Consider the following 15,727-nt stretch of genomic DNA (forward strand, 5'->3'; position numbering starts at 1 on the left):
TCCAGTTGCCATAGCTAAAAAACATTTGTGTCATTATTAATGTGTATTCAGTTCTGAAAGGGCTCAGTTTATTGTGACTTCTCGAGAGTTCAGTGTGAAATTCCAGTGAATAAAAAGGTAGGAATTTTGGGTAAACCCACCCATCCATTTTCTACCTGATTCTTCCAATTCTGGGTTGCAGGGGAGCCAGAGCCTATCCCAGCAAGCAATGGGCACAAGACAGGCTACACCCTGGACAGGGTGCCAGTCCAACATAGGGCAAACAAAAGACACACACACACTCACACAAGGGCTAATTTTCCAAGAAGATGAATAACCTACCAGTATGTCTTTGGACTGTGGGAGAATCCCAAAGCACCCAGAGGAAGCTCCCGCAAACATTGGGAGAACATAGAAATTCGGCAGATAGCACCCCAGGTCTGAGATTGAACCCAGGGCCCTAGTCCTGCAAGATAGCAGTGCTAATCACTGCACTCGTGCCACCCATCATGGGTAAACACATTTTAAAAAGTCTCATCCATAGTCATGTACATTACCTTCACACTGCAGTGAAGCTTTCTGTAGCCCACTTATGGAAACCAGAGGAAAACACTATCATACCTATTTGATCTGACAGTGTTTTGTGAAGCCTGTGTGCAGGGGCCTGGTGAAATGCCATAACCTTTATCTTTCCCTTTTCTTTTTCTGCTTTGTATATCGCCATGAACTCGTAATAGAGACAGCCATCTGATTGTTCTGGGATTATCACTTTACTACAAATAAACTGTCTTCTGGAGGCAAAGCTGTTTTTCCAATGAACCTGTTTCTGAAGAAATAAACACGGTAGAACTGCTCCAGGCAATAGCTGTAAGTGGTCTTCATTGGCCTGTCTCAGTTCCTTACACAAAAAAGGGAACATGATCAAAGGGCAATTTGCATATAGAGAGGCCCTGCATAGATGAGATATTTGATGCAGATTTGTCCCGTCATCAAAAGAAAAACAAGAAAAATTCTTAAGCATTACTGCAATAATTTGGTAAAGATTAGTATCATGTAGGTGAATGCTGATTTCTTTTCTATGAAGATTCAGCTTTGGTTAATCCATTTCTATGCAGCTGTAAGGCAAAGGGCATTGCAGGCTAAAAGATCATGACCTGACAAGGGTCAAAAGTTCAAAGTAGGTCTTTGAAAATCTCGGTTTTATTAAGGAAATAGTCTACTGGCTTTGGGGGTGAAAACTGATTTTTGGGGGTGAAAACTGATGGATACAGTGAAAACTGTATCCATGACAAACTTTCACTCATTGTCTGTCCATTCTACTGAATTGGTGCAGATAAGAAGAATTTTCAGACTATTTCTGAAGGGAAACTTTTTTTTTTCAATTTAAAAATATTCAGCATTGCCTTTGTGCATTTAATCTTCAAATTATTATCTTTTTACTGTCTTAATGAACAGTGTTTGATGGTTGTTTTCGAATCAGTCTACCTATGCTTTGTAATGGTTGGAACCATTTAAAAAGGTTGAACAAAAAGACTTTGAAACTGTCCTTCGGAGGGAGTGAACTTGCTCTTTAGTAATTTTTAAAGTAAATGTCAAAGTGGCATCTAGCATGAATGTGACAATTCTTCTTTACAGCATGATTTACAGAAGCAGTTGACAGATGAGACCTATGTGGCATTTTCAGAAAAATACAACATCATTATATTTCTTAGTCTAATTCTTATTTTTTATTCTCATTTAAATGTGTTATTATTCTTCGTGTATGAAATAGACCATAATGTACAGAAGGGGTTTCCTACTCCTGGATTTAAAACCCAGTTGGTTTTATATGATTCTTTAAATGAAAACCAGATTTTTTTCTAACTGGAGCTGGAAAATCCTAATTTCACTTCAGTTACTTGCATGTCTAATGATGCTGAGTTGCATTAGGAGCCAGGTCTATTTTGTTTTCCCAACATAGAAATAGAACAGAAATTTGATCCGTTGAAGGAGGTGATAAGTGAAAAGTGTGCAGATACTGTACATGTGTGATTGTAAGCGTGTTATCTGGGGTGTGTATCTATGCCCTCGTGAGGAAGAGATGATTCTCTTGCCTGGCATAGCTCACAGCACGGACCTCTCTTAGAGTCATTATCTACCCAATTATTGCAGCAGGGGTATAGATTTTACTCTCAGAGCTTCATCTAGGCATTGCATGCCTGCCGCAGGTAATTCTGTTAAACTCTCGTAACTAACCATGACTCCCTCTGCTTCCTCTCTCTCTTTCTGCCTCTCTCTTGCTCCTTCTCTCTCTTTTTTAAAGGATCAATTTAGCCAAACATGATACTCAAATTTGTGCGGCTAATTCTTTTGCGCTCATGCTGTTCTGCATTGTGATATAATTGGCGCAAAATTGATTTATGTCTCCTTTTACACCCCTCTAAACCGTTGATGAGTGATGTATGCTGTCATAATGGCTTCATCCTCAACTTTTCATGAGAAACATATTACGTTCTTTCCTGTCTAACAACTCCTTTCTTGTGGTTGACTATAATAATATCTTTTTGGTGGGGGGGTATGGCATATAGGGACATGCAAACAAGATTTTACACGTTGCTCTGTGTATGGTTTAGTAGTTTCAAACATGCTAGTGATTTATTAATGCATCTGATAAGAGGAACATTTTTAATTTGCTGTTTTTAAATGTTTTGCTCAGTGTCAAAATATAATTAGCTTTTGACTCATTGGATTTAATTCAATTTGGGTTTTTTTCCTGGACCTACAGTATATTTCATCCTAAAAGTGTATAAAGTAAAATAGTAAGAACTATTGCATAATTATAAAGTATAAAACATGGGGAGGGTAGTATTATATTTACACTCATATTACAATACATTTTGTTACATTGAATATTGCTCAATATTCAGATAAGAATATTGAAGAACCAAGAGTTCTGTTGGCCTGGGCTTTGGTCTTTTTTTTCGTTACTTTGTACTGTGTGAGTCTTGATTGTACTAAAACACTAAACAGGGGACTGTGGGCCCAGAAAGGGAATTTGGGTTTCAAAGAAGGTTCTGCCACTGAAACGTAACAGCTCACAATGAAGACAAGAGACCCCTTTTTACAGTTCATCCAAGCTTTCATAGCCATTGACCTGAGCTCTACAATGCCTTTGTCCTGTTTGCTTTCCTTTCTATAACTACTATTTAATACTGTTATATTTGATTGGTAAATATAAAGTGTTTTTTTATTCTTTAAATATTGTTTAGTAATTTAAAATAAAAAACAGAATAATTATCAGTGATCACATAATGACCCAAATTCAATTCAGTGGTTCTAAAACGCTGTTATCAAGGACATTCAAATACTACAGGTAGAAAAGAAAGAATATGGTTGTCAAGTTTTGGTTTAGAAAATCCTTTTTTTTAGAAAGGAGGAAATCAGGAAACACACTGTAGGCAGAGTAAAAGAAAAGATTTCAGATCCCCTTCATATAATCCAGCTGTATCCTGGCGCATCTGTACATACAGCATCTGCACACAGCTGCACTGCCCTGCTGCAGGAGCTGCTGTTCCAGCTGGCAGCCCCAGGGAGAGGGGCAGTGCCCGCCTGCACAAGTAGGCAGTGGCTGGAGAGCAGCGTCTGGGACTAGGATAAGAAAGTGCTTGGTCGTCTTCCTGCAAGCACGGCGTCATCTCATTTCTGCTTAGAAAAGCTGAGAGCGGTAAACGCCAGCCCCGAGGCATAGCTTGCCTTTTCAAACTCCGAGCACCAGCAAGATACAAATCGGACAGGCGCTGCTGAATGTGCAGGGGCTGTCAGCCACACTGTGGCTTGTAACATGAGTTAGTGTAGCTACCAGAGTGTGTGTGTGTGTGTGTGTGTGAGAGCGTGAGCGTGCGTGTGTGTGTGTGAGCATGTGTGCTGTGGTGGGTCAGATAGCAGAGGAGGCAGTGGGTGGGGATGTGTGAGGGGTGGGGGTGAGACCTCAGGACTCAGACCGGCGTTACCAAAGCCCAGCTCATACATTACTAATGCCTATAGTAATTCATGTCTCATTCATTATAGATACCCTCTGCTACACCTGAAAAGTATATTATATACTCTATAAAGAGGTCAAAGATTACACATTGGTGCTGAGAATTAGGTGGTGCTACTCGGAAACCTTAGGCGCACAGTACACAGACTGTAAATCAGATGAATATTCAGATGTCCACCCTGGCCAAGGATTGCAGTAAGTGCTTTTCTATGTCTCTGATACATTTGTTTAGGCGTTTCTAATAAATGCACTTGGAGTCCACTGCGAATGTTTACTTGAAATTAGTTCTGTATGAGTTCAGTCAGCATTCAGCTTCGGTTCATGTTTCATAACACTTCACTTGCGGACGATTTACAGTAATTGAGAGCAAGCAGTCTATCTCAAATCACACAGGGAAAATTGCTGAAGTTTTGCTGTACATTAGCTAGGGAAGAGTGATTTTTTTTTGCACCGTTAAACATATATCTTTATCATGTATATGTTTAACATCTTATAAATACATTTTTGTAGAATAAGTAACATCCCCATTTTTACTGATAAGTTTTTATGGTTATTCTCCAGCCCCCTGAGATTGACAAACAGCCTTTCATTCTGTTCAACAACATCTTGAAGCTCCACATTGAGGACCAGAATGATGGGAATCTGGCACTTTGATTGGCTGAAGGGGAGATATTACCATAATTCATAATAACTGGAATTCCAAATAGCTTTGGAATAGCTAGAGATGGATGGATGAATTTTAAAAGTGACTCCAGCTTTAGAAGAGCAGATGTCCACTCCAATTCAATTTTATAACAAAGAATTTTTTTTTTGATTGTAAAAGATTTTCTGTCCTCGTATCCAAATCAATTAGCCGCCGACCTGATAAAAGAAGAAATGGAAATGTATTGGTTCATACGGTAAATGCAGCGAAGGCAGACGAGCTGTATTTTTTTTTTGTATTCAAGTAACGTTTCATCAATGAGACATTAATTCAATATGCATTCATGTCATTTAAAGCATGAGATTTTAATTTCCCAAAACACTGTTTCACAGCTAAAAAAATGTAATTGATATGGGTCCCTTTGCAGCACCAGATGACCACTGATGTTCATACTGAGTAACTTCTGTGATTATAGAGGAAACATGTTGACAGGAGTCTGGTGCCAGAAAACATTATACAGTTCCTCAGTGAATGTACTCTACCAACACAGAAACAAATAGAACAGCCAGTTATTCATTATTTTCTCTATTATTTACCTCACCAAAATGTTGAAGAACCAAGTAACTGATAGAAGTGTGTCAAACTGCCGGGAAAAAATGAAATGTAATTTTCCTTTTCTTTCCATAGATAGAATTATGTCTTTAAGTTTAGACTTAAACTTTCTTAAATATATTGCACCACAAGACCTAAGTAACCATTGCCTGTAAATCAGGAGATTGAAATAGACCCAGCTGAGTAATTAGGATGATGCCAGAAAAGATAAAATCAGTGCAACAAGATGACCATTCATACTGTGAAGACCCAAATTACCTCTCTTATCACTGGCAGTAGGTTTGCCTTGTTTCAGCACTCCATGATCATATCCTACCGTATAAAATTGTTTGAAGATAACTGCCATATGCCATATCTCCTCCACATTTCAGTACATTTTCTGTAGCATTCACATACCTGGTAATAAACCTGTCTATTAGATACTGTATAGCTCCTGAGCAACTATAGCTTTCAGCATTTACCCTATAGAGGTCATAACCTAAACTCTGGGTGAATTAAGAATGCAATTTGAGTAAAAATGCTTTAACAGGTCCAGCTAATTAACTTTAGTTCAGCTTAATCTAATCATGTATCTTTATCACTCTATTCTGCCCTACTTTGCTGTTAAATCAGCACCTCCTTTCCCTTAGAATGCTTGTTTCAGATTCAGTCTGTGCTGTGTGGTCCTGGAAGTCCTCTTGACTGAGTCACCAGGCATGAATGTGTGACTTGTGTTGCTGCTTGAGCATATCAAGTCCTGCGGTGTTATAACAATAATAATAATAATAATAATAATAATAATGATAATAATAATAATAATAATAATAATAATAATAAGTAGAGACTGTTTTCCATAGTGACTTTACTGAGTCATTACAGCAAGAACACCCGGAGGTTAAATAACTGGCTCAGAGTTGTACATAGTAGTCAAATTAGGATCTTCCTGCTAAAAACCCTTTTAATTTAACCACTGGACTTCACTTTAAATTCCGACTGTGTTGCCACCAACCTAAATTTATTTTACGGGAAGAAGTCTAGTAAGATTGTGTTTTGTGCGTGTTTTCAATTCTGGTTCCATCAATTTGGAGCAGAGGAAAAAGGAACTGTTTGGCATTGATACAGTATGATGAGTTTCCAATAGTACGTGACCAGGTATCATTTTTGCACTGCATCGCATTGGTAGTGTTATGTTGATTGTTTAGAGTGGAAGTGGTCACCTAAGGGATGAAAAATCTTTAAGTCATTCATTAAAACCATACAGTATGTTGATCTGGTAACTGTGAGTTCAAACTCTAGGAAGTAGGCAGGCACTGACTCCCAGCAGACCTTCCTTACTTCTAATATACAGCAATTTGAATCTCTACCACATCATCCTATGGTCCAGATTTTGCTTCCATACAATTTTAACAACTTCAGATTTGCTAGTGATCATGAGGTGATGGATTGAAAAGAATATGCCAGGACAGGATCAAGAAATTTGTGTTATTGGAAAGTATGCAATGCAAAATAGGACTATATACAGAAGTGACGCCAGTCATTATAACATATATTTGGTCAGCTACTTTATTTAATTATACGCTATGCAGTAAGGTGGCCTGGTGGTCAATACTGTTGCTTCATAGCTTCCCGGTCCTGTGTTTTATTTGGGCGTCTGTCTCAGGAGTTTCTGTGTTGTCCATATCTTGCTGGTCTTTTCCTAATACTTTTTTTTTATTACTCTTTTTCCCCGAATACTCTTCTCACCTTCCAAAGACATGTACCATAGGAGTGATTAGCTTCATTCAGTTGTTTCTCCCAGGATTTCAGAGCTCAGTTCCTAGGTGTTATCAGTAAGGGAGCTGGGCACTCCATACCTTTACCTTTTGCATCTGCATGACTAATACTCAGAATTCAGAGCAGGTTGTATGGCTAAAGATTTAATTGTTGCCTGAATAGCCTCATGTTAATCATGAGAACTGAGAAATGATATCTCATGTGCTTTTGTAGAAACAGGGTTAGTGGTAAAGGAGCTGTGAGATGCCCACGTAAAGGTGGCCAGGCCTCAATTCTGTGATTCTCTTCCTCCATGTACAAACAACACCACTTCTTTTGTTTTCAATTGCTGAGCATTACCTTCTATATTTTTTATATAAAAAATTAATAAGCTCCTCATAGGGCAAAATGCTGTACCACTTATTGAATAAATATTTTATTTTGTGTTAAACTATGCACATGACTTGCCCTTATCTCACTTGCTTATTCAGCCTGACTCAAATCCTGTCAGACACATTTGGATTCAGCTCTGCAATTGGACCTTGCTTCAGTGGGGTCTTGCCTTTATGGCACTTTAAGCACCTTGTTGTCAGAATGCACTACTGGGCGGCTCTTGTTTGGTAAATAGTTTCAGTTAATGTTATTAAGAATGATTTATTCTTTATGGTAAAATGGTAAACTGTGGTCAACTAGACCACTCTATAATCCCAAGAAGCAGATGATTGGAAAAAGTGAAAGTTTTTAATGCATTTATTTATTAATATGATGTATCCATCACAATTACTTATTTAGTATCTACACCTAGGTGTGCCCTGGGATATTTATTTTGCAGCCCAATAAGCTATGGAACCAAGGACATTAATCACATTTTGATAGATTATTTTTGCTCTTATAATGCTACTATTCAAGTGTAGTTATTTTAAATACAGATTATGGTATGTTGCAATTCTTTCCGTGGGAGTTTAACAACAGCCTGACAGAAATGGTGGCAATTCTATCATTACAGTATAATCTTACATATTCCTGACTGGAAAGTCAAATGCAGGTTATTTATTAGTTTGCTCTTCTGTATTTTTTCATGTGTTACTTTGATTCATTTTAAATCTTCCCCTAGGGTACAATTAGTCTTTTTTGTTGTATGAAGGGGTTGGGGAGTCAATTTTAAAAAGGATCATTTCAAAATTATCAAAGTGATTTTCTGAATAACATAATCAGCTGACTCTAGAGAGACATATATACATAGTATCTGATTTTTGTTTGTGTTGCCAGCATAAATGGTTATTGTAGTTGTATACATTTCTTCAGGATTCGTATCTATTTATCTTGCCTTCCTCTGTTCTCTGTCCTCTCTACACCTTATTCCACCCCACCCCCACACTACCTCTTTCCATTTTCTCAAGCATAGCCTTTGGCAGGTCTTACAGAAAATTAATTTGATTGGGCAGAGTGCTTGCCAGTCAATATTTCGGGCTGAACTTGCTAAAACCAAGCAGGAGTGCAGTGAAAGTAAAGAGACAGCTGTCTGGAGACAGTCCAGTGTTTCTCTCTGCCTTGTTTGTGTTAAAAGAATGACTCTTATCAGCAACTTGGCCTGCAGAGACACTAGGACAAGGCAAAGTAATGGAAAAGAGACTTTTCACCACAAGAGGGTGATATAGTGCTAGGGGTATCTATGTGATGATTTCTTGTTTGGTGGTTTCATTTTTTTCTTGCTTTTTCCACACTATGGAAAAACTTTGTTACTGTTGGCTTTCTTTTTTTATTTCTCTTTCTGGTTCATCTGAGTGTTTGGTTTGTTGTGCTGTGTGCCCCTGTGCTTGAATGTACCGCACTGACAGCCTGCTCTGGCTCTATGAACTCATCCCTGTTTATATGTTTCTTTATTTATCAGGTATGTGCCTGACTTGAAAGGGAATTTGAAAATAGTATAAGAGTGGTCTCCTGGACAGTGAAAAAAATGCTTGTGTGGTGAAAAAAAGATTAACTACATACCAGTCCCTCTCCAGATTGTTCTTTGTTCAACTTCACAACTTGATCTTGGAATATATGTATTTTCACAAAACTTTTTCAGGGCCTGCATTGTGGTGCTTGTTCAAAGAGCTCACGGCACAGTTTCATTAATCCTCACTTTCGGGCTGAGCCCAGAACTTTCCCAAATCAATGGAATTGACTTTTGGCCGTGCTCAATGTGAAGTCATCTCATTTACAGGAAGACTGCAGTATATCTCATTTCAACTTCTCTTCCTGTCTTCCATATTTTTTCTGTCCCTCAAAATTTGGATGTATAACTCTGTGACTATATCTCTAAATCCTCTCTCTGTTTACTCTTAGCAATTCTACCTATTGTCTGAGGGAGACTGCAGTTCAACCCCTGACCACAGAACTGGCTGGCAAAAGTTGGCAACCCTCAGTTTTTAGATTTCATGCCCTTCATCCCCTCTTTAGCCACCCCCAGGGTACAAAAATAACTGCTGCATTGTATTACATTGGTGACTAGATGGTAGAGTAGGATACTTGGTTCAACCCGTGCCTTCTTGTAAAGCTAAAGGTCACAGATAAGCTTGGGTTTCGAGTGTAAGCTGTTATTGTTTAACTCAGTTCTTTATATATAGTTGAACATGCCTCTAGTACTGTTTGTGGCAATCGAGCATAGACTGTGGATAAGGTCATAGCAATGACTATTTTCATTTCCTTTCATTATTGTTATCTTCATGGTGTTACCTTCTTACTTCCTCTTGCAGAAATCTCTTCTTTATCTTTTCAAGTGTTCATTCAGATGGTAACTGCTGCTAATTGCTTCATCCATAAGTAATCTCCACACAGAGAGCACTGCTTCAGCAGCTCTGTGGGGACGCTCCTCTAGGAGAATAGCAGTGAGAGTCAGGGGCACTGATCCACTTGATATAGCTGAAGGGACAGAAACAGTGTCTTTCCTGATTGCAGTGGGAGATGGAGTCAGAGGTGCAAAGCAGCACTTCATTGTGGCTGCTGGGGAGATGGCCTTTACTATCAGGACAAACCTTAATGTAAAACAGCAGGACAATAAAAAGAGAATGGAAGGCGCTGATGGCCCCAGCTTTCCCAGCGGCTTATTGAAGGGGCTCAGATAACAGCTCTCAGAATCGATGGCTGGAACAGGCGGGCGGAACGCAGCTGATTAGAAGGCTGGCAGGGCTTTGCTAGTGGGCGTCCGATTCAGGTTATAAAGAGTCTTGGTAATTCACTAGCCTGAAACTTCAGGGTTTTTATTTCTCTGGGTATTGTTTGCGTACTCCTCCCCCTGGCATCTTAGTGACATGGCATTTAATAGACTCCCCAGTGTGAAACAAACTACCTCAATTAATTCCTCAGCCATCACCCTGGCCTTTACTGAGCTGCTCAGAGAGCCAGCCCTCAGGCACCATCTTTCCAGAAGGGGGGGGTCTGAGGACTGCAGGTTGACTAGGGTTTGTGTGAATTTGTGACTATATCGCTGCTAAGATATTCCTGTTACCTTTTAACCATTTGTTGTGTTATAGTTGCCAAAGTAAGGGATTCTTCCATATGACTCCTATCATAACAATAAGTACTTCTGCATAATGTCAGTTCTAGCTTCAGAAGGCAAAGTAGTCTTTACTAGGACTGATGCGGATATTCATCAGTATAGCTGGAACAAGTTGCGTGTAGAACACTCCCACAGTGTATTTTAAGATGATTTTAGACGTGCATGGAAGTGTTTTATGTATGTAATACATACTTAGCAATATATTTAGTTATAGGGCATTAAGATCTGCATTGTGTGTAGCTTTTTGTTTTCCCTTTGCCTGGTTGTCTGTTGTACTAGTCCTGTCATGTGTCCCTGGGTAAGCAGGAATGTAAAGTCCAATGTGTTGTCTTTTATTGTCCCTTCAGTAGAGTGATGTTTCAAGTGTCACTTTCTTCAGACCTATTTGGCTCAGGGGTGGGTGAGCCCACAGAACAACAGGCAGTGGGGCTCTGTGTAAATAAGCAAGAGGTGGATGGGAAGCATGTTTCTGGGAGGGCTCACTCTTACTTTCATGGCATTCTGTATTAGTAGAATGTTTTTTCATTACAGTCCATTTTATAAATCTTCGAGGACTTTTCCCACCATTTACTGAGAAGATTGTCATAGGTGCAGCATTAATAATATCTCTCATTTTTGTGATGACAGTAATGAGGAAATCATAGTATATGCTACCTTTTCCCAAGTAACCCGTAGGAGTTGAATGTAAATATCCCAAATTCATTGTTCCATTGAGCAGAATTATTATTGCAATATGAATTCTCCCACGTCTGCTGAATTGCTGTCAGATTTATTTTATTTTGTCTGGGGATTCCCTTTATGCCTTTTCTTTTCCTTGTAAGTGTTATCAAAGTGAAAGGAAGCCACCAGCTAGTTTCCACGAAAGCCTGCCAATGTTTCTTCCTCCTGAAGAGACATCCTACACCCTCCCAGTGTGGTGTCTCTCCATTTCTCCCTTGGTCCAGTCATCTAGTCCAATCTGCTGCCAGCTTCATCATGTTTGCCTCTTGTGGGAGAGGGACAATGACATCCTGTGCAATATTTTTCTCTGTTATTTAAACCCCTCAAAACCACCACAACAAAAGCCCAATGTTACTGAAGGAGATTTAACCCTAAGTCCCTCTGGGTGCCAATAAGGGAAATCTGTGGGCTTGGGGGGCAGCTGCCAGAGCAGACTGTATTCTACCCTGGAGTTAGACCATCTGGGTTCATTTCCTGGCATATCCATGCTCTGTCCAAGTGCCTATTTTTTTGGATGAAATGACTTTATCACTGGTTCTATATTGCTCTGCTTTTTACTCTTCCCCAAAAAGCCACACTTCTTATCCTTGTCGTATTTACCTGACCTGCTCTTCAAAACCAGGATCTTCAGTGTTCATTTTTAAGCTTCTTCAGACTTCAACTCAATAATAACTCAGTGCATTGCTCTTTAGCCTGCTTCAGTTACAAAATCCAGGCCACAAAACCAATAATAAAGGGAGAAGAATGCAAAGTTTTAAAGAAGCTCTATGATCTTTACTGCAGAAAGCCAAGAATCAAAACAACAATTTCCAATGAAGATTGGGAAAGACATGTTTGTGTTCAGGGCTCTCACTGGAACTGGTTATGATTTTATACTGATTTAATGTAATTTTAAAGCAGTTTTGAAACTGCTATATTGGCTATTGCTACTTTAAAGATTTAAAGATTTTTTGTAATTGAAAATGCTTCATATTGAGAAATAATGTCAAACACCACTGAATCACATGGTTTTCTCGAACTTCTGTTTTTTTTGTTTCTATCATCTCGCTGCTACTGAGTATATGGCTAATGTAGCTCAAGATCTTGTATCACATGAGCAGATGAACCGATCTGCTAAATGAAACGTCAGAAGCTGATATCTTAATCCAGGTCTGCTGGAGACCTTTTGAGTCGTCTGTGGGTTTTCTTCCTCATGGTTTAAAAGTGATGGGCTTTTTTTGTGTGTGGTGTTTTATTTTTTCACGTTTGTTTTCTGCTGCTCATAAGAAATTCAGGAAAGCTGAGACATCATGGTAGGATAGGTTCTGCAGAGTGGTGACTCAGTTCATCAAAGATTTAGCAAGATTCCTTGCCAGAAAAGACGATCTTTAACAGCACTGGCAGTCCCACCATAATGAGGTCCCCCACAATCCCGGCTGAAACATTATCTCTCAGCAGTCTGCCAGAGACATCAACCAGGAACTAAACTGAAACCCTGAGGTGTGTGGGTCTAAGATCAGCTAAAAGATAGTGGTGAGGAACTAAGCCTACAGAGAGAGTTTTGACCACAGTTATTGAAATTAGATAAGGAAAATCCTGGATACCTTTTAGTGAGGGGTTGCAGTCTTCCATTCTCCATTATTTTATATTAGATGCTTATTAAATATTACTGCAGATTTGTCAAGGATTTCCCTCCAGTTGCATAGCCCACATGCAACTGTTTTATGAAATGTTAACCACTTAAATGCTTCTCTTCAAAGGAAGAAGTAGCTTGCTGAACTCTTGTGAGCACTCTGTTGGACAAATTGTAGTGGTAAAATGTAAATGCACCATCCACATATTTATCTTACAAGTAACAGGTTTATTCCATGCTGAAAAGAGAAGAAAAAAAACACAACTTTTCGGCTGTGGAGCCCTCGCACCCGAAAAAGAGTGATTCTTTATTCTTTTCAGCATGGAATAAATCTATTACTTGTTCCTTTGCAGCCTACGCATGCTGACACAGCTACCCACCTGAACACATTTATCTTACTATGTTAATTAAGACAGTGAAGATTTTTAAGTTCACCAATAACAATAACATTTAACATTTAGTCTTGAGAGGCACCAATCTTACTCGAAATGGTTGTACTGTACTCAGGAATCGTTTTTCTCCTCCAGCATGTGCTCCTCCTTTCCTTTGTCAGTCAAGTGGCATTTCCATTTTAAAATTGCTTCCTATCCCTTTGTGAATAGACTAGAATTGCAAAAAATTTCAAAAGCACTGATTGATTCTTTCTGAGCACAATGGAGTTTGCATCATTTAAACCAATCCCAGCCAGTACCTCTTTCATTATCTATTGTGTCCAATGCAAGTGTACCTTGTGATCATTAATAGGTGTTTATAAAGTGGTAGAGGGTAAGGATTCAGGGGTATGGATAGGGGTCAGGTGTAGATGAGTAGTGACACAACACTGTCCAGTCTTCTATTTCTATTATGAAGAATCACTTTACAGTATCTCCTATACAAAAGTCCTGGAGGCACTTTTCCATATTTAAATTGTGCGCTTTACACATTGCAAATATGAATGTGTATGACGTATAAACTGATCAATGCATTTTCAATGCAAATGAAACTAGCCTCTGCAGGGAAGAAACTTTAAAAGAACTGTATGATTTTAGGATGAAATCTCTCTTCTAGGATTGCATTGTCTATCTCTAGATAATGATGAATCTGACAATCTGGCACCTGTGAACTTTTTAACATTACTTTGTCCTAGTTTCACCGTGTAAGCTGTTCCCGGATGTGGGATCCCAGCTTGCAAAGACTACTTTTCAAAGCAATTTACAAGTCGGTCCACTTATACAGCCAAGACTTTTAGTGGACTGTCGTCACTCAACAGTACAGAAGCAGTGCACCAGCTGGGTTTTGATCCCAACAACCCCCCTGTCTAAAACCCTTACCATTCATGACAAGTGAGTCCCTCTGAGATAAAGGTTAAAGTTTTACTATGTTTTGTTTAAACATTTTTTGCTGTGTACTAATAGTAAAGAACAGGAGACAAACATCTAGCTGTGCCCAGCAGCAAACTGTAACATAGGAGCCTTTACATGAATTACCTGCAGTAAAGCAGTTAGCTTAATGGTTTAGAATATATATTTTTAATGGCATGGAAGACTTCACTACTTCTGTAGTTTATGGATTGCTTCCCAGTAACAGTCCCACAGCTGCAGGAGTAGAAACAGGCTGGTTTGCCTGTCTACTTAGGTTTCTATGATTCTCTACCCTCTTTTCAGCAAGAAGGGGTGGAGGAGGCGGGGAGAAGGGCCAGTGTCAAAGCCTGAAGAATAAAAAAATCTATTCATAAAGGAATTTGTCATGCCTGGCACTCAGAACCATATGAGCCATATTGTCTAAAAAGGCCACCAAGGACAATGTTTTCTTTTATTATCAGTGTATATTGTCCAACTGTATGTTACTTTTAAATCAGTATTTTTAGTATGATACTTTTTTAACATGGGAATGATTCAGGTGTCATGAAGCAAACAATTACCTAAATACTGTATATATTAATATATAGGCATAAAATATACTCCACTGGACTCACTTACTATTCATATGATCTGTAAGTTTTTAAGACAGACTGGTCAAGCCTTTCAGAAATTAGGGAAATCCATGTTGCAAGCTATTATTTATGCTGTATATATACTGTATATATTAATGCAATGTAGTGAGTGGAGTGGTTTGTGTGGGAAAATGTTCCTTATGTTTAAGTGTTCACACTTCAGTACCATCTCTCCATTGCTGGGGAATTCTAGTTAACTTGGAGGGACTCCAGTTTAATGAGGTGGACTTGGAAGTTTTTTAATTTGCCACACCATAAAAATAAAGTCCATTTTCCACTTCATGGAACTTAAGGGCTGACAAATGTTATCAGGAGAAACTGACAAAGACGGGTAGAAGATGCTTTTTCTAAAAAAAAAATTATTTCACTTGTTTTATGTTCGGCCCCGCGCTTCACCGCATTTTAGTGAGGGAAATCGAAAGCGGAGTGGGCAGGTTGTAACGCTGTCACCACAACGGCCAATCTCACCTATGGGCACCATTCCTTCTCGGCTTGCCAATCTGCTTTTCAGCATCTTTATGCAAATGTGTGTAAAAGTGCCTGTCTGTGGCACAAGTCAGCCCTTCTCAGCGTTTGTTTTATTAGCACAATACCCCTATCCTTGATAAGGCAGCTGTAAAGCTCGCAAACAATGCAAGCTTTTATCGGCCCAAAGCTGTGTTTAACCGCACTTGCTTAATAATGGCTAATGAGCGCAAAAATAACAGATGTGCTTAGTTGATTTAGGCATGTCCTCTGTTATCAGCCTCTCTAGCAAAGACTATAAGGGGACGTGAGGTTAAGTGATACCATGGGATACAATTGGATCAGGTGAGAATTCTATGGACATAATGACACATTCCCAGTGCAGAGATGGGGTATAATCCTGAACAGCTGCATTACATATCAGCAATCCA

General features: G+C 39.0%; 1 protein-coding gene across 14 annotated transcripts in view; it reads left to right on the forward strand.

Moving 5' to 3' along the window:
- LOC148652662 (RNA binding protein fox-1 homolog 3) overlaps positions 1-15,727 on the forward strand; it is a 514,276-nt gene that overhangs the window by 407,034 nt on the left and 91,515 nt on the right. Inside the window, exon 1 of one of the 14 annotated variants that reach the window (XM_088599673.1) lies at positions 4,004-4,192. The exons of the other annotated variants lie outside the window; for them this stretch is intronic. The gene's annotated coding sequence lies outside the window, so the exon portion shown is untranslated. Of the gene's footprint in view, positions 1-4,003; positions 4,193-15,727 lie in introns of those variants that run through there. 14 annotated transcript variants of the gene reach the window in all.

The sequence above is a fragment of the Lepisosteus platostomus genome, chromosome 11 (assembly GCF_059453375.1).
Source record: "Lepisosteus platostomus isolate fLepPlt1 chromosome 11, fLepPlt1.hap1, whole genome shotgun sequence".
Classification (NCBI taxonomy): Eukaryota; Metazoa; Chordata; class Actinopteri; order Semionotiformes; family Lepisosteidae; genus Lepisosteus; species Lepisosteus platostomus.